The sequence below is a fragment of the Hemiscyllium ocellatum genome, chromosome 8 (genome assembly GCF_020745735.1).
Source record: "Hemiscyllium ocellatum isolate sHemOce1 chromosome 8, sHemOce1.pat.X.cur, whole genome shotgun sequence".
Classification (NCBI taxonomy): Eukaryota; Metazoa; Chordata; class Chondrichthyes; order Orectolobiformes; family Hemiscylliidae; genus Hemiscyllium; species Hemiscyllium ocellatum.
This window is the reverse complement of record NC_083408.1, coordinates 21,156,332-21,167,146: the sequence shown is the minus strand read 5'-3', so window position 1 is coordinate 21,167,146 and position 10,815 is coordinate 21,156,332.

Below are 10,815 nucleotides of genomic sequence, written 5' to 3'. Positions count from 1 at the left end.
TTCTTGGTCGTGTGGAGCAACTGCGGGAGATGAATATCCACCTATAGGTACACCTCAAAATCGCCACCCACGTTCATAGGCGTATGGTGTGCTTGCTTTCATTTGCTGTGGAATGATCTGGAATCTTTCCAGCGCTGCAGATGAGATTTACCAGGATGCTGCCTAGACTGGAGAGCATTTCTGATGAAGAAATGTTGATGGAGCAAAGGCTTTCTCATGGGAGCGAAGAAGGGTGAGGGGTCATTTGATACAGTTTGACAAGATGATGAGAGCGATACTCAGAGACTTTTTCACTTGGCAGAAATGACGATCATGAGGGTGATATTTTAAAGGTTTTGGGTGGAAGGTTAAGGGGAGATTTCGGAAGTAGATTCTTTACACAGTGTGGTCAATGTGTGAGTATACTGCTAACGGTGGTAGTAGTGTCAGATACATCAGCGAAATTTCATAGACATTTGGATAGACACATGAATGATAGCGAAATGAAGGCAATGTAGGTTAGTTTGATCTTCGAATAAGATAAAAGTTCAGCATGACATCAATTTCCAAAAGCCTTGTCTTGTACTGTTCTGTGTTCTGTGTTCGACGTTTCATGTGGCAGAATGGTAATCAGAGCAGATCAAGGTAAAAGGAAACAGCATCCAGGAGGAGCTGTTCAACTGGATATAAAATTGGCTTGATGTAGGAGACAGATTGTGGTGGGATGTATTTTGATTTTGTAATTAGAGGCATGTGACCAGTGGTGTAGTCGGTCAACTGTTGCTTGTGATTTAGATAAGTGATTTGAATGAGAATATTGGTTTCATGTTAAGTTTGTGGGTGATATTGAATTTAGTGATCTAGTCAGCAGTGTAGAATGTTATCTATGACACAACAGGATTACCAGTACTGCTAGGATAGTGGACTGAGTAATATCACATATTACTTAGCCCTAATATTCAAAGAAAAATTGAGAAACAAACTAGGAAGGAGATCCCAAAAATCTCCAAGAATAATAGGGTGGTTATGGTAGGGGATTTTAACTTTCCAAACATAGACTGGGACTGCCATAGTGTTAAAAGTTTAGATGGAGAGGTATTTGTTAAATGTGTACAGGACAATTTTCTGATTTAGTATGTGGATGTACCTACGAGAGAAGGTGCAAAACTTGACTAACTCTTGGAAATAAGGCAGGGCAGGTGACTGAAGTGACAGTGGGGGAGCACTTTGCAGTCAGGGACCATAATTCTATTAGTTTTAACATAGTGATGGAAAGAGATAGACCAGATCTAAAAGGTGATGTTCTGAACTGGAGAAAGGCCAATTTTGATGGTATTAGTCAAGAACTTTCGAAAGTTGATTGGAGGCAGATGTTCGCAGATAAAGGGATGGCTGGAGAATGGGAAGCCTTCGGAAATGAGATAACGAGAATTCAGAAAAAAAAATGTTCCTGTCAAGGTGAAAGGAAAGACTGATAGGTATAGGGAATGCGGGTGATGAAAGAAATTGAGGGTTTGGTTAAGAAAAAGAAGGAAACATATGTAAGGTATAGACAGGATAGATCGATTGAATCCTTAGAGGAACATAAAGGAAGTAGGAGTATACTTAAGAGGGAAACCAAGAGGACAAATAGGGGACATGAAATCGCTTTGGGAAATAGTATTAAGAAGAATCCAAAGGATTTTTAGAACTACATTAAGGACAAATTGTTAGCTAGGGAGAAAATAGGGTCGTTCAAAGATCCGCAAGGCGGCCTTTGTGTGGCCCGGCAGAAAATGTGGGAGATAGTAAACTAGCATTTTGCATCAATATTTACTGTGGAAAAGTATATGGAATATTATACACTGTAGGGAAATAGATGGTGACATCTTGCAAAATATCAAGAATACAGAGGTAGAACTGCTGGCTGTCTTGAAACGGGCAAAGGTGGAAAAACCCCAGGACCTGATCAGGTGTACCAGAGAAATATGTGGGAAGCTAGAGAGGTGATTGCTGGACCCCTTGCTGAGATATTTGTATCATCGATAGTCAAAGGTGAGGTGCCAAAAGTCTGGAGGTTGGCAAACGTGGTGCCACTGTTTAAGAAGGGAGGTAAGGACAGGCCAGGGAACTATAAACCGGTGAGCCTAACTCTGGTGGTGGGCAAGTTGTTGGAGATAATCCTGAGGGATAGGATGTACATGTATTTCGAAAGACAAGGATTGATTAGGGATAGTCAACATGGCTTTGTGCGTGGGAAATCATGTCTCACAAACTTGATTGAGTTTTTTGAAAAAGTAACAAAGAGGATTCATGAGGGCAGAGCATTAGAGATGATCTATATGGACTTCAGTAAGGCGTTCGACAAGTTTGCCCATGGGATACTGATTAGCATCGTTAGATCTCATGGAATACAGGGAAAACTAGCCAGTTGGATACAGAACTGGCTCAAAGGTCGAAGACAGAAGGAGGTGCTGAAGGTTCGTTTTCAGAATGGAGGCCTGTGACCAGTGCAGTGCCACAAGGATTGTTGCTTGGTCCTCTACTTTTTCTCATTTAAATAAGCGCAGTTGTAAGTTTGCGAATGACACAAAAGTTAGAGGTGTAGAGGACAGCGAAGAGGATTACCTCAGATTAGAACAGGATGTTTACCAGATGGGCTAATGGGATGAAAAGTGGCAGATGGAGGTTAATTCAAATAAATGTGACGTGCTGCATTTTGGGAAAGCAAATCTTAGCAGGACTTATACACTTAATGGTAAGGACCGGGGAGTGATGCTGAACAAAGAGACGTTGGAGTGTATGTTCATAGCTCCTTGAAAGTGGAGTGGCAAGCAGATAGGATAGTGAAGAATGCGTTTGGTACGCTTTCCTTTATTGGTCAGAGTATTGAGCACAGGAGTTGGGAGGTCATGTTGCGACTGCACAGGACATTGGTTTGGGCACTGTTGGAATATTGCGTGCAATTATGTTCTCGAACCTACAGAAAAGATGTTGTAAAACTTGAAAGCGTTCAGAAAAGATTGACAATGATATTGCCAGGGTTGGAGGATTTGAGCTATGGGGAGAGGCTGAACGGGGATGGGGGTGGGGGGGCTGTTTTCCCTGGAGCGTCGGTAGCTGAGACATGACCTTATGGAGACTTACAAAATTATGAGGGGCATGGATAGGGCAAATAGGGAAAATCTTTTCCTTTGGGTCGGGGATTCCAGAACTAGAGGGCATAGGTTTAGTGTGAGAGGGGAAAGATATAAAAGAGGCATAAGGGACAATTGTTTCACGCAGAGGGTGGTACATTTATGGAATGAGCTGCCAGAGAAAGTGGTGGAGGCTGGTACAATTGCAACATTTAAGAGGCATTTGGATGGGCACATGAATATGAAGGGTTTGGAGGGATATGGGCCGAGTGCTGGCAGGTGGGACTAGACTGGGTTGGGGCATGTGGTCCACATGAATGGGTTGGACCAAAACGTCTGTTTCCATGCTGTACATCTCTGTGACTCTATAAGATAAATGTGAAGTGTTCCAATTTCGTGAAACAAACCATTAACTTTTACAGTTAATGCTAGTGACCTGGGTAGTGTTGTGAATCAGAGAACCAGGGATGCAGATACACAGTTCTTTGAAAGTGCTGTCACAGTTAGACAGGCTGGTGAAGCAGGAATTTGGGTGGGATGTGATTTTATATCTGTACAATACATTAGTAAGACCACCATTAGACAATTCTTTTGATTTAGATTACTCACAGTGCGGAAACAGGCCCTTCGGCCCAACATGTCCACACCGACCCGCCGAAGTGCACCCCACCCAGAGCCATTCACCTCTATTTACTCCTGCCCCTAACACAATTCACCTGACTTGCACATTTATGGAGTTTGGGAGGAAACCGGAGCACCCGAAAGACACCCACACAGACACGGGGAGAATGTGCAAACTCCTCACAATCAGTCGCCTGAGACAGAAATTGTACCTGGGTCTCTGGCGCTTTTAGGTAGCAGTGCTAACCACTGTGCCACATTGCCACCCAAATTCCACGGTGGCACCCAATGCCACTGTGCCGCCGTTTTCAGTTGGAATAACTCATCTGGTTCACCTCCGTCCTTTAGGGGATGACATTTGACATCTAAACTGGTCTGGTTAACATGTGACACCAGACCCACAGCATTATATCAGACTCCAAATTGACCACTGACTGAATAGCTTTGGAGCAAAAAATGCTGGTCCAATCCGTGACATCCTCATCCAATGAAGCAACGAATGAATAAATAAAAACGTATTTACGCCCCCACCCCTCCTCCACGTCTGCAAACATACCTCGCTGCAACAATTCGTACTGGCTTTGTAACGCACTCAACACCACCAGCACCTTCAACTCTCTCTGTTCCTACGGTGTCAATATTCCTGATCAACAATTCCCCTTCCCACTGCGCTCCTCCTGACAGGAGACCCTTTGAAATCCCTTTAGCACTTAATGCTGAAACACTCTCTCACTTACAAATTTTATGTAGTTAGGTGATCTTCTCATCCTCATAATCTCATATCATCCATTTTGTACATGGTGTTATGTCTGTTTTGATGGAATATCTTTTTGTTGAATGTTTTGTACTTTCCCCTCAAATGTTTTCCGCTGTGTGTTTCCAGACACAGAATTATGTCTGTTGACCTTGTTTACGGTGGTAGATTCACCTCTCAATATCATGTAATTGGCGATTTTTGTTTCTAGTTGCAGATTGTCCTAACTGTGATTCACTTTAAAACTTTATATTCCTTTAATTTTCGCCTTATGAAAATTTACTGGAGGATTTTTCCATGTGACATTTCTCATTCCCTCAGCTTCATGACACATCAGGCAATTTGAGATAGATACGTCCCTAGCCAGTTGAATAATGTGTTAATCAAAGAAACACTGATAAACATATTCTCCAAACTCCTCTTCCAATACCACCCTTGCCAATGTGATTGTCTCAGATTATAAGAATACTGAATTTTGCCAAAATTATCAAATCGACTCTGTTAAAAATTCCAATGATCTCTTTTCAAGCCATCAGTGTTTATTTACCTTACATGTCTATCGTAATTTCTGGCGAGAAATGTTAATTTACGGTATTGCCCATCTCCTGTGGTTCCAAGCATGGATGGCCTCATAGATCTTTCAGGGACCTATTGTCTGTCTAGTTGCTTTTTGTACTTGTATACTGTAGAATCTCTTTTGATTCTCCCTAAATTTATCTGCCAGAGCTGTTTCATCCACCCGTTTTGCTATCCATTTATTTCCAGCCATTCCTTGTAAGTCAAATCCTTGAGCTTGAGCAAGATATTTGTCAATGTTTGCTCCATTTCCAGATTCAGGAAATGCTTCAGAAAACAAGACGATCAGAATTCTACGCCATAATCTAACTGGAGACGCAATAATGTATTTTACAGTCGTAACATTATGTACCAACACATGTCCTCAATGCTCTGACCCATGAGGGCAAGTATGCAAAATGCTGCTTTCACCACCCTGTTCACGTGATGCTACTTCCAAGGAACAATGTGACTGCACCCCTTGGTCTCTGCCTGTTCGATAACAATGCCAATGGCCTTACCATTAACTCTGTTAGATGTCCCTGGTTTGCCTTCACAAAATCCATCATCTGAATTAAACTCCAACTTTCACTCCTTAGCACATGGGACTAGTTGATCCAGATCCTCTTCGATAACTGTATTCACTCCCCACAATAACACTCACTTTTGGTATCCATAAAATTACTAACAATGACTTCTATGTTCTAGCGCAAATATTTTCTGTAAATAATGCATAATCGGGGACCAGCACTGTTCCTTATCCAACACCAATAGTCACATGCCTCCAGACTGCACAACAACGCTCTGTCTTCCATTGTCAAACCAATTTTCTATCGAGTTCGGTATCTCTCCCTGATCCGACAGGATCTAACCTCACCAACCAGTATACCCAGCTAATCCCTGTCAAACGCCTTGCTGAAGTCACTACAGACAAGGACTGCTTCTCTGTCTTCATCAATCTTCGTAGTCACCTCTTCAACAAACTCAGTCATGTTTGAAAGACACGACTTTGTACACATAAAGCAGTGCGACTGTCCCTAATCAATCCTCTTCTTTCTAAATACATGGTCACTTCCAACAACGTAAACACCACTGACATCCAGCCCATTGTTCTTTCGGTCGCTGGATTTCCCTCGCAGTATTGTTGAAATACTGGCAGAATATTAAAGCCCTCTATGCTTCTAGCTCATTACCCGTGACCATCAGCGCGAAAGCTATCTCTTGAAGTGGCCCTGCTACTTCTTCCTGAGCTTCCAGCAATGTCCCGTTGTGCACTTGATTAGTTGCCAAGGACGTGTCTATCTTCTATGCATTTTAAGACCACCAGTACCTCCTGCTCTGTAATGTGGACTCTTTCGAAGACATCACTGTTTATTTCCATGTCTTCTCCAGGTTTTCTCCTCATTAAGTTCTGACGTGAAATTTTCATTTAGGATCTCGCCGATCTCCTATGTTTCCACCTATGGATGACCTCATTGAGCTTTGAGGGGCCATATTCTGTCCCGAGTTAATATTCTGTTGTGAATATTTATATCGAAATCCTTTTGGATTTTCCTCAGCATTATCTGCCAACGCTTTCACATATCCCCTGATTGCCCTTCTGCTTTCCCTTGACTATTGCCTTCTTTTCCTTCAGGATATCCAGGGGCACAGTCAAGGAAAGGAAATGACTTGGTGTTTATTTGATTAGATTAGACTTACAGTGTGGAAACAGGCCCTTCGGCCCAACAAGGCCACACCGACCCGCCGAAGCGCAACCCACCCATTCCCCTACATTTACCCCTTGCCTAACACTACGGGCAATTTAGCATGGCCAATTCACCTGACCCGCACCTGACTGTGGGAGGAAACCAGAGCACCCGGAGGAAACCCACGCAGACACGGGGAGAACATGCAAACTCCACACAGTCAGTCGCCTGAGTCGGGAATTGAACCCGGGTCTACAGGCGCTGTGAGGCAGCAGTGCTAACCACTGTGCCACCGTGCCGCCCACATCGGGCATTTATTTCAGCCCATGAGGCCTACCTGGTAAGGCAGACGAGCTCAGAGCACAGATTGGCTCTGGGAACTCAGATGTTACAGCCATAACAGAAACATGGGTGAGAGGAGGACAGGACCCATCATTTCAGTGTTGCAGGACACAGAAGCTACAATTGAGACAGAAGCACAAGATGAATTGTCCTTTTGATAAGGGCATAACGGCAGGGCTTACAGAGGATACTTTAAAGCGGTCATCAAATGAGGCCATATGGGAGAAGAAGGGAGTGAGCACTCTGTTAGGACTGTGTTATTGATCCCGCAATTGCCAGCAAGTACTAGAGGAGCAGATGTGTGGAGAGATTGGAGGTAGCTTTAGGAATAATAATGAAGTATTGGTTGGAGATTTTAACGCACACCACACCCCCCCCCCCACCCCGCCCCAATCCCCGGAGTGACTGGGCCACCCATAATGTAAAAGGACTGTACACAATGGAATTTGTCATACTTGTCGAAGAAATTTTCAAAAGTCAAAATGTAGCGGGCCCAGCACTATCAAGTGGATGCAACACTGGATCTCCCCTATGAAAACGAGGCCGAGCAAGTGTCTGAAGTGACAGTCGGAGGGCACTTTGGGTCAAATGACCATAACTTGTTTGAACATAACCATGGAAAAAAGATTTCAGAGGTCCACAGGTAAAGGTGCTAAAGTAGAACAGAACCAGGTTTGGGACTATGAGGCAGGATCATGGAGAGTTCAATTGGTTGAGTCTGTTTGGCGGAAAAAGAACGACTGGGAGGCTTTTAAAGTGTGACACTAAAAGTCCAGGGCCAGTAAGTCCATGTTCTTGTGAAAGGTTTAGGGATGCCTAGCTGCTGAGTGATATTGAGGCTCCATTCAGGAAAAAGAAGATGGAACACATTGGGTTTAATCTCTCCATATCTATGTAACTTCTTCTAGTACAAAAGAAACGAGCATGCTGTGGAGATCCTAAATTTCTTAAAGGTCCCTAAACACACCGATCTGTAGAACCCGTCTAATCCCTGTCACTCTCGTAATCCAATTCCCACAAGCCACCATCTTGTTAACATCCTCCCGTTCCTAGCACGCACCCTGTCTGTGTAAGATCCACCAGTCTCTCCACCTCTCTACCATATTCACAATCATCTTCTGCTTTTACACCCCTATCTGTGCAAATGACTCCTTTTTCTACAACCCTTCCCACTTTGACCTAACTGGAGGAGGTTACTAATGCTCTCTTATCTGTTAAACTGTCTATAATAAAACTTACTGTCCTTATCCAGCCTGGAAAATCTCTGTGATTCCACACACTCAAGCTCTAAATAAACCACATAACCTCAGCCTTTCTATATCTATAAACATCTTCAATCATGAATACTGTCCATATATCTGTTTACTCTTCCAGTCTTTTCAAGCCACTTAAGCTCTGTAATCTGCTCCATTCCTTAAACAATATCTTTCTATGTAAATCACCACATGCTGCCATCAGCAGCACGGTGGCACAGCGGTTAGCACTGCTGCCTCACATAGCTGGGAACCTGGGTTTGATTCCAGCCTCTCCCTGCATCTACGTGGGTTTCCTTTGGGTGCACTAGTTTTCTCCCACAATCGAAAGATGCACAGGTTAGGTGAATTGCCCATAGTGTTATGTGCATTAGTCAGAGGGAAATGCATTTGGTGGGTTACTCTTTCGGAGGGTTGGTGTGGACTTACAGGCCCAGAGAGCCTGTTTCCACACTGCAAGGAATCTAATCGACCAATATCCTTATGTCTGAAATCTGCTTGATCTCGATTTCCTATGTTTCTGTTAACTCCCGTGACTCTGTGGTCCTCCCTTCCTGGGAAACCACTTCCAGTCCCCACAATCATTCCAACCTGGGTCGCCTGCTCCAGATCAGACCATTGCTGTCCGTCTGTTACATCAGACAATCCCAGTAAAACTTCCTATTTGTGCCTCTACCGTCAAACCCATATTTTCCAGATTCACGAAACATCTTCCTGGCATTGTAACACTCCCTATTTCGATCATAGCGCAAGTCGATGTTGTGCTGAGCTTTCATCCTACTCTGAAGACTAAAATAACTTACTAAACCTACATTTTGCTATTATCTATTTTTCTATCCAAAAATCATTTAAATGTCCCGAATGTATCTGACTCTGCTTTCATGGCTGGCAATCATTGCATGTGCCCATAATTTTCTGTGTAAAGAACTTGCACCTTACATCTAAGCGAAACATTCCTACAATTACCTTAAAATTATGCCTCCTTGTGATTGGTAATTCCGCCAAAGGAAAAAGACTCCCACTATCCACACGGTCCATTCTTCTCATTATCTTGTACACTTCTATCAAGTCATCTCTCATCCTTCTTCGTTCCATTAAGAAAAACCCTTGCTCCCATAAGGCGTCCCCTCCAGTCCAGCTATCATCCTGGTAAATCTCCTCTGCACGCTTTTGAAAGCCTCCACATCTTTCCAATAATGAGGCAACCAGAATTGAAGACAATGTTCCACGTGTGTTATCACCAGGGCTCAACAGAGCTGCAGCATAGCTTTCGAGCTCTTAAACTCAATACCTCTGACGATGAAAGCCAACATATCATACACTTCATAACGATCTTAGATGGCAACGTTTATGGATCTATGCACATGGGCCCCAAAGTCCTTCTGTTCCTCCACACTGTCAAAAATCATGCCTTCAACACTGTCAAGTATTTCAGCAAAATCCTGCAATTTCAAACCCTCCTTATGTGGGTAACGTCCTCCAGTCCCTAAGCAACGCTCATGCACTGGGAAAACACTCCAAATTCTTTCAATCCTTCTAAGTCCCTAATCTCCTTTATTAGCATGAATCCTCATAATTACTGAAATCCCCTTTTGGCACTGCAATATTCTTAATATGTGCAAAATCTTCCCATCCTGACATCGCTCCCTCTCTCTGTAGAACCCACAATCCCCCAGTACTTTTCTGGCAAACAGTGCAGAGAAAGAAAGAGTTGTAGAAGGTAGGGAGGGCTGCAGAACCAGGAGGATTGGACAAATACAGGAAGATCGGGGATTCTTTTGGAGGTCTGAAATAGCAGGATAGGATTGAGAATGGTTTGTGGAACCTGAACAATGCTGCAATCTGACTCACAGAGTTTTCCGAACAGACGATGAGATTCAACAGGAAAATAATTTGTAGCTGGGATCTTGCTGAGTTGATCCTGAAGAACTTTAATGGAATGGGTAAACACAGCTTCAGATTCTCAGGCTGGGAGTTGTAAGTTCAGATGAAAATCTATTTCTCCATTCTGTCTGTGCGCCTGATACTGACCTGGTGCTTCACATGTGACATACAGGTCTGCATGACTGACCAGAGCTCACCTCATCAAAGCCATCGATTGGAAAATTCTTTATTTTTTTCATTTTTTTAATGAGGCAGTTTTGTGCAATGCAGGAATTGATTTCTAAGTGGAGAGAATGAAACGTTTCTCATTAACCTTGACCCATGCAATCGGGTTTTATTCGTTTTGTTCTTTTCTTTGGATTGTATAACCAGGGAATCTGAGAACTCATTGTCTTTGCTGTGTAGAACTAGTCTTCATTGAAGTGTGTTTGTGTGAAGGCTGTAACAGTGTAAATACCTATCCGATGGTATCTCACTGGGGGTGTCACCAGACTGGGTGAGGGTAGCCCACTGAGTAAATGACAGGTAGAGAGCCTGGGATTTTCCCGTTGTGTCCGGCCTTGTGTCATATAGTCACATACCACTATCAAGCGAGCCTGTTCTGTTCTCCAGTCCCTACAGGA